This window comes from Dendrobates tinctorius, unplaced genomic scaffold (genome assembly GCF_039654945.1).
Source record: "Dendrobates tinctorius isolate UK_male_01 unplaced genomic scaffold, ASM3965494v1 ptg000103l, whole genome shotgun sequence".
NCBI classification, from domain to species: Eukaryota; Metazoa; Chordata; class Amphibia; order Anura; family Dendrobatidae; genus Dendrobates; species Dendrobates tinctorius.
Window position 1 is genome coordinate 22,781,164 of NW_027361771.1, and position 9,358 is coordinate 22,790,521.

Genomic DNA, 9,358 nt, shown 5'->3' on the forward strand with positions numbered 1-9,358 from the left:
ATTTTTATTTTATTTTTTTCACGAGGATGACTGGGGCGACGGTCCCTTTCAAGGGGCCGATCTCCCCCAACCAACAACAGGCGAGCACGGGGAGTGTCGCTTCCCCTTATCCTCTCCTGCGACGTGGGATGCCATGCCTGAGCTAGGTATCATAAGTTGAGGATCCAAGAAAAGCACTGTATTGTAACCTGAAAGAGGTGCGGTTTGTCACCTCGAAACGTGTAGTTTCTGTAGTACATATAATAAAGAACTTGAAAGATTTATATGGATTTCTGAAGAATTCTTATCACTAAAGCAGCGCGGATGCTCAGAAGTGCTTTTCTTGGATCCTCAACTTATGATACCTAGTGGACGCTGTCCACCTGCACGAGCTCTGCAGCAGCTGTATGACTGCAACAAACGTTGAGTGGTTGTGTCTGAACACAACCCATAAAGGGTGAGTACTCCAGAGTACTTTTATATTTTAATTGATTTATACCAGGTGAAGCCCTATGTCTGCGCCCCCGCCCTTGTTTTCTCTTATGCCTGAGCTAGGGGCGACTGTTCCCTTTAGGGTGCCGATCTCCCCCCACCAGAAACAGACGGGAACACGGAGTGTCACCTCCATGTACCCCTTCTGAGCCAGGCTACAGCTGGACATGGTCCTGTGAAATCCTAAGGGAGTGAACCCTTAGGGCAGGGTTCCCCAACTCCAGTCCTCAAGGCCCACCAACATATCATGTTTTCAGGATTCTCTTTGTATTGCACAGGTGAAGCAATTATCACCTGAGCAACACTAAGGAAATCCTGAAAACATGATCTGTTGGTGGGCCTTGAGGACTGGAGTTGGGGAACCCTGCCTTAGGATACACAGATACACAAAGGTCCCCCCCCCATGGAGTCCATGCTGCTCCCACTGCACCACCACCGATGGAACAGCGATGCTTTGGAGCTTGGACAGTCCCTCCTCCACCTCCTCAAGTGGATGGTGGATTTGAGGGTTCCTGCACCGTCCCTGTTGCAGCCCTGACCTGCATGAGGGTGGCAGCTCTGCTCTCCACTCCCTCCAGGTTTCCGCGGTGTGTTTTCTGATGGGGGGGGGGGGGCTCTGAGCGTTGGGGATCCGGTTGCTTTTTATGGCTGGGCACCGCTAATTTAGTCCCCGGCTTCAGCCTTTGCTAGGCTGCAAGCCGGTAACCCCGCCCACAACCGTGTTGTGCCGGCGGTACCGCCCACCTGCCTGCTTCTCGCACACTGCGAGAAGCGCCTTCCTGATCTCGGCGGCCATATCCAGATGGACACAGGGACCCTATGTTCGCATCTAGGACCGTCGCTGCTCTGCTGGGGACAAGGATTCTTAGGGGCACAGGACCTGGGTAAGTGCTGCTACAGTGCCCTCAGGCCCCCTCCCTTTTCCACTCGAAGTGCTCTGCTCATCTACAGCTGCACGCACATAGCCTTCCCTGCAGTGTATTGGGAGATAATGGGTACAGCATGTCCCTACATAAAACCTCCAAAAAGTCCAGCAAAAGTGTTTTTTGCTTCATGCTCCTCTTGTCAGGCTGCGTTGCCAAGGGGACATAATACTTTGCTCTGTGATGCTTGTGACCCTAATTGCACTCAGGAGCCACCCACCGCGACTGATCCCACTGTGACTAATCCCCCAGAGTGGGTTTTGTCATTATCACAATCTGGTTTCTCTAACCAAGGCGATTGAGTTCCTTCAGGATCCCTCCAGGAGCAGGACCACTAATCCGCCTTCAGAGAATTCCCCTACATCTGGGGAACCATCGGTTTGCAGGGGCCATTCTCGATTAAAATAGACAGGCATCTAGGAAACGGGTTCATAGCTCATCACCCAGGCCCTCTGGCGCCTCGGCGTCCGTTGGCTCCGTTCCTCGCTCTCCCTCTCTAGGGACTTATAGTGAGCACGACTCCGATTCAGAGTCTGATGGGCACCTTGACCTAGAGTCGCCAGGTTATCCAGCTATAGTGGATAGCCTCATTGAGGCCGTCAACCAGTCATAGCAGGTTGACGAAGAGCCTACTACTTCCCAAGTGGAAAAAGCAGTGTCCTTTGAAAGGTCCAAACATCCGCATAGGGTGTTTGCCAATCACCCTGAGTTCCAGGACACAGCTCGGCGACATAGGGAGCGGCCAGACAAACATTTTGCAGGTCAGATCTCTTGAGAACATCTATCCCTTCTCACCTGACCTCCGCAAACAATGAACAGAATCCCCTCCAGTGGATCCTTCTGTATCGCGTTTAGATTAAGGATCCCACAGATCGCCTCATTGACAACCTCGCCCGTTCAGTTTTCAAGGCTTCTGGCTCGGCACTTTTTCCCTCCTTTGCAGCAACCTGGGTAGCCAAAGCCGTGGCTTCCTGGGCAGATTCCCTGCATAAGGCCATACATAAGTGATCTTCCCCCGGAGGTAGCGGAGCTGGCCAATCAAATTTCCTTAGCTGGCGACTATTTGGTAAATGCCTTGCTAGATGCGCCTAATTGCACTTGCAGTCTCAAACGCAGTAGCTATTAGAAGAGTGCTATGGCTCTGAGACTGGCGAGCGGACTCTGCATCCAAAAAATCTCTAACCTCTCTCCCATACCACAGCGGCCGCTTATTCGGAGAAAAGCTGGACCAGCTTATTTCGGATGCTACAGGCGGGACTAGTAAGTCCCTTCCGCAGCAGAGAGTTAGGCGTCCTATTCGCCGACAGCTGCACACGATTCTGGTCCTTTCGCAACAATTACGGGTTGTCCTCTAAGGACGCCTCGGAGGCCATGTCTCACCATACCCTTCCTGAGCGAAAACATAGCTACGACCCATGGGGCAATGCCCGGATGAGATGAAGTTCCTCGGAGGCCACAATTACGTGCCCTCCCTGTTAAGAAATGGTGGACATGCAGCCCTTGAGGCGCATCGGTGTCTGGGTGAAATAAGCTCCACAGAGACCACATTATCGTGCCCTCCCTGTTGAGCTGGATCACCAGACGACCAGCTGGTCAGAGCCTGGGTGGAAGTCCCTGACTGTGCCCTCCTTGGAGTACCTCTGAACATCCAGGGAAAAATCACCGGAGACAGCCTGGATAACGCACCGGGCGCGCGCGTGGTCGGGGGGGGAGAGCTTACGTGCTCGGATGGCAGCTAAACCTAAAGAAATCCAGATTGGAACCGGCAATGGTACAGATATTCTTGGGGCTGCAAATAGATTCGGTATCACAGGAATGTCGCCTCCCAGAGGAAAAAGCGCAAAGGATCAAACAATTGGTTTTAGCATCAATAAAAAGACCAGAAATGACACTCAGAAAAGCGATGTCGTTGCTGGGGTCCCTAACCTCCTGCATACCAGCAGTGAAGTGGGCCATACAAGGGAACTACAGTGGTGCGTACCGCAAAACGACCTAGTACTACAGAAGCAGTTAGAGCGGAAGCTTACCCTCCTGGACTCCGTAGTCCAGGCACTCAGATGGTGGTTGCAAATCAAATCAGCCCAAGAGGAGTACCATGGACTTGCAGAGCCTCCAGGGTAGTCACAGTGGATGCCAGTCCCTGGGGGTGGGGAGCTCACTTAGATACCTTGTGGCTCCAGAATTCCTGGACCCAGGAAGAAAGGGGCCTACCCTCAAACTGCTGGCGGTCGAAACGGCACTGAATGGGCTGTTACGGCATTTAGGGTCAACATGTGAGAGTCCTGTCAGACAACGAGTCGGCAGTAGCCTATATAAATCACCAGGGGGGCACCTGTTCTCTAACACTGATGCAGATAGCAGAGAGGATCCTATGTCTGGCAGAACTTCATTTCCTCTCATTATCTGCCCTGCATATCTGAGGAGTAGACAACCAGAAGGCAGACTTCTTAAGCTGCAATCAGTTGAGACAAGGAGAATTGTCCCTAAAAAAGTCCATTTTCAATCGGATAGTGGACATGTGGGGTCAGCCCAAAATAGATCTCTTTGCTTCAAGAGCCAACAGAAGGGTTCAGAAGTTTTGTTCCCCAAGTCCAGCAGACAGGCAGTTGGCAGTGGACGCCTTCAGAATAGAGTGGGCAACAGGACTCCTGTACGCTTTTTCTCCAATATGCCTCATACCAGCAGTATTGAGGAAAATCAGAGAAGACAAAGCCAGAGTAATCTCAATAGCCCCATTTTGGCCAAAGAGCCCTTGGTTCTACTGGCTAAGGACAATGTCTGTGTTGGATCCATGGGTACTCCCAGAGGACCAGGACCTTTTAACACAGGAACCCTTCCATCATCCTCAGAGGCCTGGGCTGCATTTAACAGCCTGGAATTTGAGAGGTCATTACTAGAGAGGAAGGGCAGATTGTAAAAGACAGAGAAGAAAAGAAGCAGTAAAACAAGTGGGACCAATATTGAAAAAAGGCAAAAATGCCAGAGTGTGAATGTTTGGATGTACAAAAAAGGCACAGACAAGGGAAGAAAATAGCAAGTGAATAAATGATGTTTGAGAATGTGCAGCAGTGTGGAAGTAAGGTGTATTATGAATGTTTTGATTGACAAAGTTTAACCAGAGACCCAGACAAAACAGATGGACTTGTAAACACTGTGGTCAGACTCAGACAAACCCAGACTGAATAGCTACTTGTGTGACCTGTGCTTCCAACCTAAGCGAGTTGCGCTAAATCCTGTCCGGTCAAGATCATATGAAGTGACATAAGAAGCTGACTTAATAGTGTGGTTAGTAGGTAGTGGGGTCATTGACTTTTGAGGAGTAAGCTGACAGTAGACACCAGACGACCAACCACATCAGGACCTAGAAGGGTGACTACAGTAAGAAGGATGCTGAGTCTTATCCATGGAGCCCCTCTGACCAGCTAGCTATGCTGAATCAACCATTCCCGTTTTACAGACACATAAAGGAAATACAAGTGTACCTGGGCAGACCTAGAGAGGTTGGTGAGTTTAAAGGCAGGTGACGTACTAGGACATATAATTAAGACACACACAGATGTGGCAAAGAATCAAGCTTGGGGCATGGATGATAAATCTGCACGGTCTGGGGAGACGTACTGTGAGTCACTAAAACAGTGGGCTACAGTAGAACAATAAGAGCAGTCTGTACTCCTGATTAACGTGACACAGCAAAAAGGAGAGAGTGTAGAGATGTACTTTGGACGGTTACAACTGAAATGGGCAGACATGGGGTACAGTCCCATAAACCCACTTGATGTTAAAATACTGGTGAATGCATTCATTGACGGTATGAACAAAGACTTATGAGACGCAGTACAGACAGCCAGACCTGAATGGAGACATGTAGATACGAAAGACCTTCCTAAGTTGGCTAAAGTAGTTGGGAAAACAAGGACGATATGACAACCTTCCATGTATGCTGGAGCACAAGGAAAACAGTGGAGACGTAGTAGGGGAAATAGGGACCTAGAAACAGTGAGGTGCTGGAATTGTGGTGCCTACAAAACTTATTGTTAGTGACAATACCCCTATGAATTTACTGTCATGATTAAATTGAAAGAAGGAACCACTCCTCCTTGTTTTAAAGCAATACCCCTTGAGCCTAGCCAAATCAATGGCCCTGAGCAGAGATATTGAAGAGTATGTTAAGGCAGGGGTTCTGGTGCAAAGATCTTCCCCCTGCAACACCCCTTTGTATCCCATTAAGAAAAAAGGACCGAAGGGTTCCCCTGACACTTACAGAATGGTTCATGACTTAAGGGCTATTAATGATATTACAGAAAGTGTGACCTCAATTGTCCCTGATCCACACACATCTGTCACAGATCCCAGCAATGTCAACATGTTTCACAGTCATTGATTTGGCGAATGCATTTTTTTCTCTGTACCCCTGCACCCTGACTGTCAGTATCTTTTTTCCTTTACTCATAAAGGTAAACAATATTGTTGGACAGTCCTCCCACAAGGGGGAAAGAAATCCCCTGCCATCTATTCAGCAGCGATGGCAGGGATCCTTGAGTAGTGGCATTAACCTCCTCCGCAGATTGTACTCTTATTTAGGCTGGAGTCACACTAACCTGCGCAAAATACGGTCAGTATTTTACATGCGTAATACGGATGACAGACCCCTAAATAGTGCTCCGTATGTCATCCGTAATCAAGGTGTGGTCGCGTATTTTGCGCATGTCAGCATCCGTATGCAATCCGTATGGCATCCGTATGGCGAGATTTTCTCGCAGGCTTGCAAAATGGACATATAATGGAGCCCTATGACAGGGTTTCTAAAAGACACATGTGTGGTCCGTTTGTAATCCGTATTTTTTGCGCACCCATAGACTTGCATTGGCGTACTACGGGCGTAGTACGCTGACAATCGCAGCATGCTGCGAGTGGCATGGAGAGTAGGATACTGAGGAGAAATATACGGCTGATGGGAGCTGCCTCATAGCGAATCATTTGTCCGTGTCTAATGCGTGCTTTTTGCGCCTCTCACTCTCCCGTATTCCTCGCCAGTGTGACCCCGGCCTTAGGCTGTGTTCACACACAGCGTTTTTTTAGCGGTTTTTACCGCGGTTTTCACTATAAAACCGCTAAAAATAAGCTTCCCTGTCATTTCTATGCATTTTGCACTTTTTGTGCACATTGATGCGTTTTTTACCGCGAAAAAAACGCATCGCGGTAAAAACCGCAGCATGCTCATTAATTTTGCGGATTTTTCTGCGGTTTTGGCTTCTTCCATGTGGTTTGAAACCGCTGCGGAAAAAAACGCATCAAAACTGCCCAAAAAACGTGCAAAAACCACCGTGGAAAAATTGGTGCGGTTTCTGGGAAGGGATTCAGGTTTTTGAGCAGAAATTTTCTGCAGCGTGCGCACTTAGCCTTACAGTACGTGGATGACCTCTTGCTGTTCTGCCTGGACTAGATGTCCTGCAGGGAAGCTACAGGTTTCTTGCTATGTTTTTTGGCAAAAAAGGGTTGCAAGGTCTCACGTGACAAATTACAGTATTGCAAACAAAAGGTGACATTTTTGGGACATTGTGTTGTCGAAGGTACAAGACACCTGACTGAAGACAGAAAACAGGCAATTCAAAATTTCCTGCTACCCAGGTCACATCAGCATCTACACACTTTCCTAGGCTTGGTGACCTACTGCAAGCCTTGGATAAGGTCTGCTTCACAAATGATGCAACCACTCTGTGACTGCTTGTGTCAGCCCCGGCCTTAAGCATTCCAAACTATGACCAGCCATTTTTCTTGTTTTGCACAGAACAGGGAGGACATGCTACCGCAGTACTGACACAACAACATGGAGGGAAACAGAGACCAATAGCTTACTACTCAGCACAATTAGACCCAGTGATCAGAGGGTCACGTCACCTACGTGTGTCCATGTGGTAGAAGCAGCTACTCTACTACTAGGGAAGGCATGTGGGATCACGCTGACTTTTCCTTTGACAATTTATTCCCCACATGATATCCATTCCATATTCATACAAGTTCAACCAAAACATTTGTCTATGGCCAGACAGCTCCGACTTGAATGCACTCTACTAATTCCTGAGTATGTCACCCTCAAAAGATGTAACGTTCTGAATCCAGCCACCCTCCTGCCTGTGGATTCAGAAAAGGGGGAATTGGTGACCGTATTAGCAAGTGAGAAAGAATACTTTGACATGACTTCATTGAACTGATGAGTCAGGAGCCAGTGGGTTTTGCACACGTTCATGAAAAACCTGTTCCTAATGCAGATTTTTAGTTTTTTTATAGATGGCGCCAGATACCACTAGGATGGGCGATTCTACACTGGATATGCAGTAGTATCCTCACATGAGGTAATCTGAGCTGAACCACTCCCTCCTCACATGTCGGCACAGGAGGCAGAGTTGAAGGCACTCACTGAGGCGTGTAGAGCCGCTGCAGGTAAAGTCGCTAATATTTACTCAGATTTGAATTATGCATGGGGAATAGCCCATGATTATGGCCCTATCTGGAGAATGAGAGTGTTTCTTACATCAGCTGGTAAGCCCATTAAGAATGCAGAGCTGGTGAAACAATTGATGGAGGCATTGATGTTACCAGTTCAGGTTGGCATTGTCAAGGTAAAAGCACACACAAACAGTGACTCCATGGAGGTAGAGGGCAACAGAAGGGCAGACAAGGCTGCTAAAGTAGCAGCAAGCCAGCAGTGGACAGTCAGCGTATTCCAGCCACACTGAGCCTAGATGTCCTGAAATACCTCCAGCAACAGGCTGCCCAAACAGAGAAGGAATACTGGGAGCTGAACTGAACTCAAATGGTGTTAGGTGTCGGATTTCTGTCGCTGCACAGCGAGAATAACGAGCCTTACTTCCAGCGGTCTCCCATTCCTCTCCAGCCACAGAGGAGGTTGCTCAGCAAACTCGTCGGTCCAAGCACTCTGCCCAGACCAGCTCCGTGGGTTTGCTTGCTGCTGCTGCCGCCGCCACCTCTGGCACAGCTATGGCAATACATGCTGCTCAGCAGCGAGATTCTCCAGGGACTAAGTCCCCATGTCGGGCCACTGAGCATGCCCGTGGAGTGATCTCCCATTGGAGATCGAAGGTCATGTGCTCAGGACCTGCTCCTCTTCGGATTGGCCCATCCGAGAAGCCAGGAAGGTCCCAGACGCTCGCGGCTATAAAAGGTTCGCATGGCCGCTCGGCCATGCGCTAGGATAGACTGTATTTACAGACTATGTGGAGTGAGTGATGTATGCACGTATGAATGTCTCTGGTGAATGACTCATTAAGAAATCCCTACCCTTGGTACACATGTGTTGTGCAGTCTAGCCTGCTAGCGCCCAGGCTTAGGCGTAGGTAGGTCTGAGGTTGAGTCAGGCATCAGGCCTCACCAGAGACTCAGCACGCCCCAGTGCACGTGCTCCATAGCCAGCGTCTATAGCGGCGCTCGCGGCAGCGACGACATGCGTTCAGTGGGCCTAGAAGGACTCTAACCCCGTGTCCTTGGGGTAGAGAAGCTGGTCTTCTCAGAGTGGAGACACCTCCTGGAGGGGGCTCGCCATCCGTTCCAGGTGTTCACCGACCACAAAAATTTGGTCTCTCTACAGACTGCCCAGGGGCTGAATTCTCGCCTGGCCAGATGGCCCTTGTTCTTCTCCCGATTCCATTTCACCCTGCATTTTCTCTCCGAGGAGAAGAACGTCCGGGCCGATGCTCTTTCTCACTCCGTGGTGTCATCAGAGGAGGAGGAGCCTCGGCTGATAGTTCCATCGGAGAGTCTGAGGACCGTGGCTCCAGTTGCTCTCAAGTCGGTACCTCCGGGCAAGACTTTTGTCCCTGCCCATCTGCGACCAGAGGTCCTCTCTTGGGCTCATTCGTCCAGGGTGGGGGGACATTTTGGGACCAAACGAACCTCTGATCTCATGGCGAGGATGTACTGGTGGCTGCATATGGCTCGTGACGTCA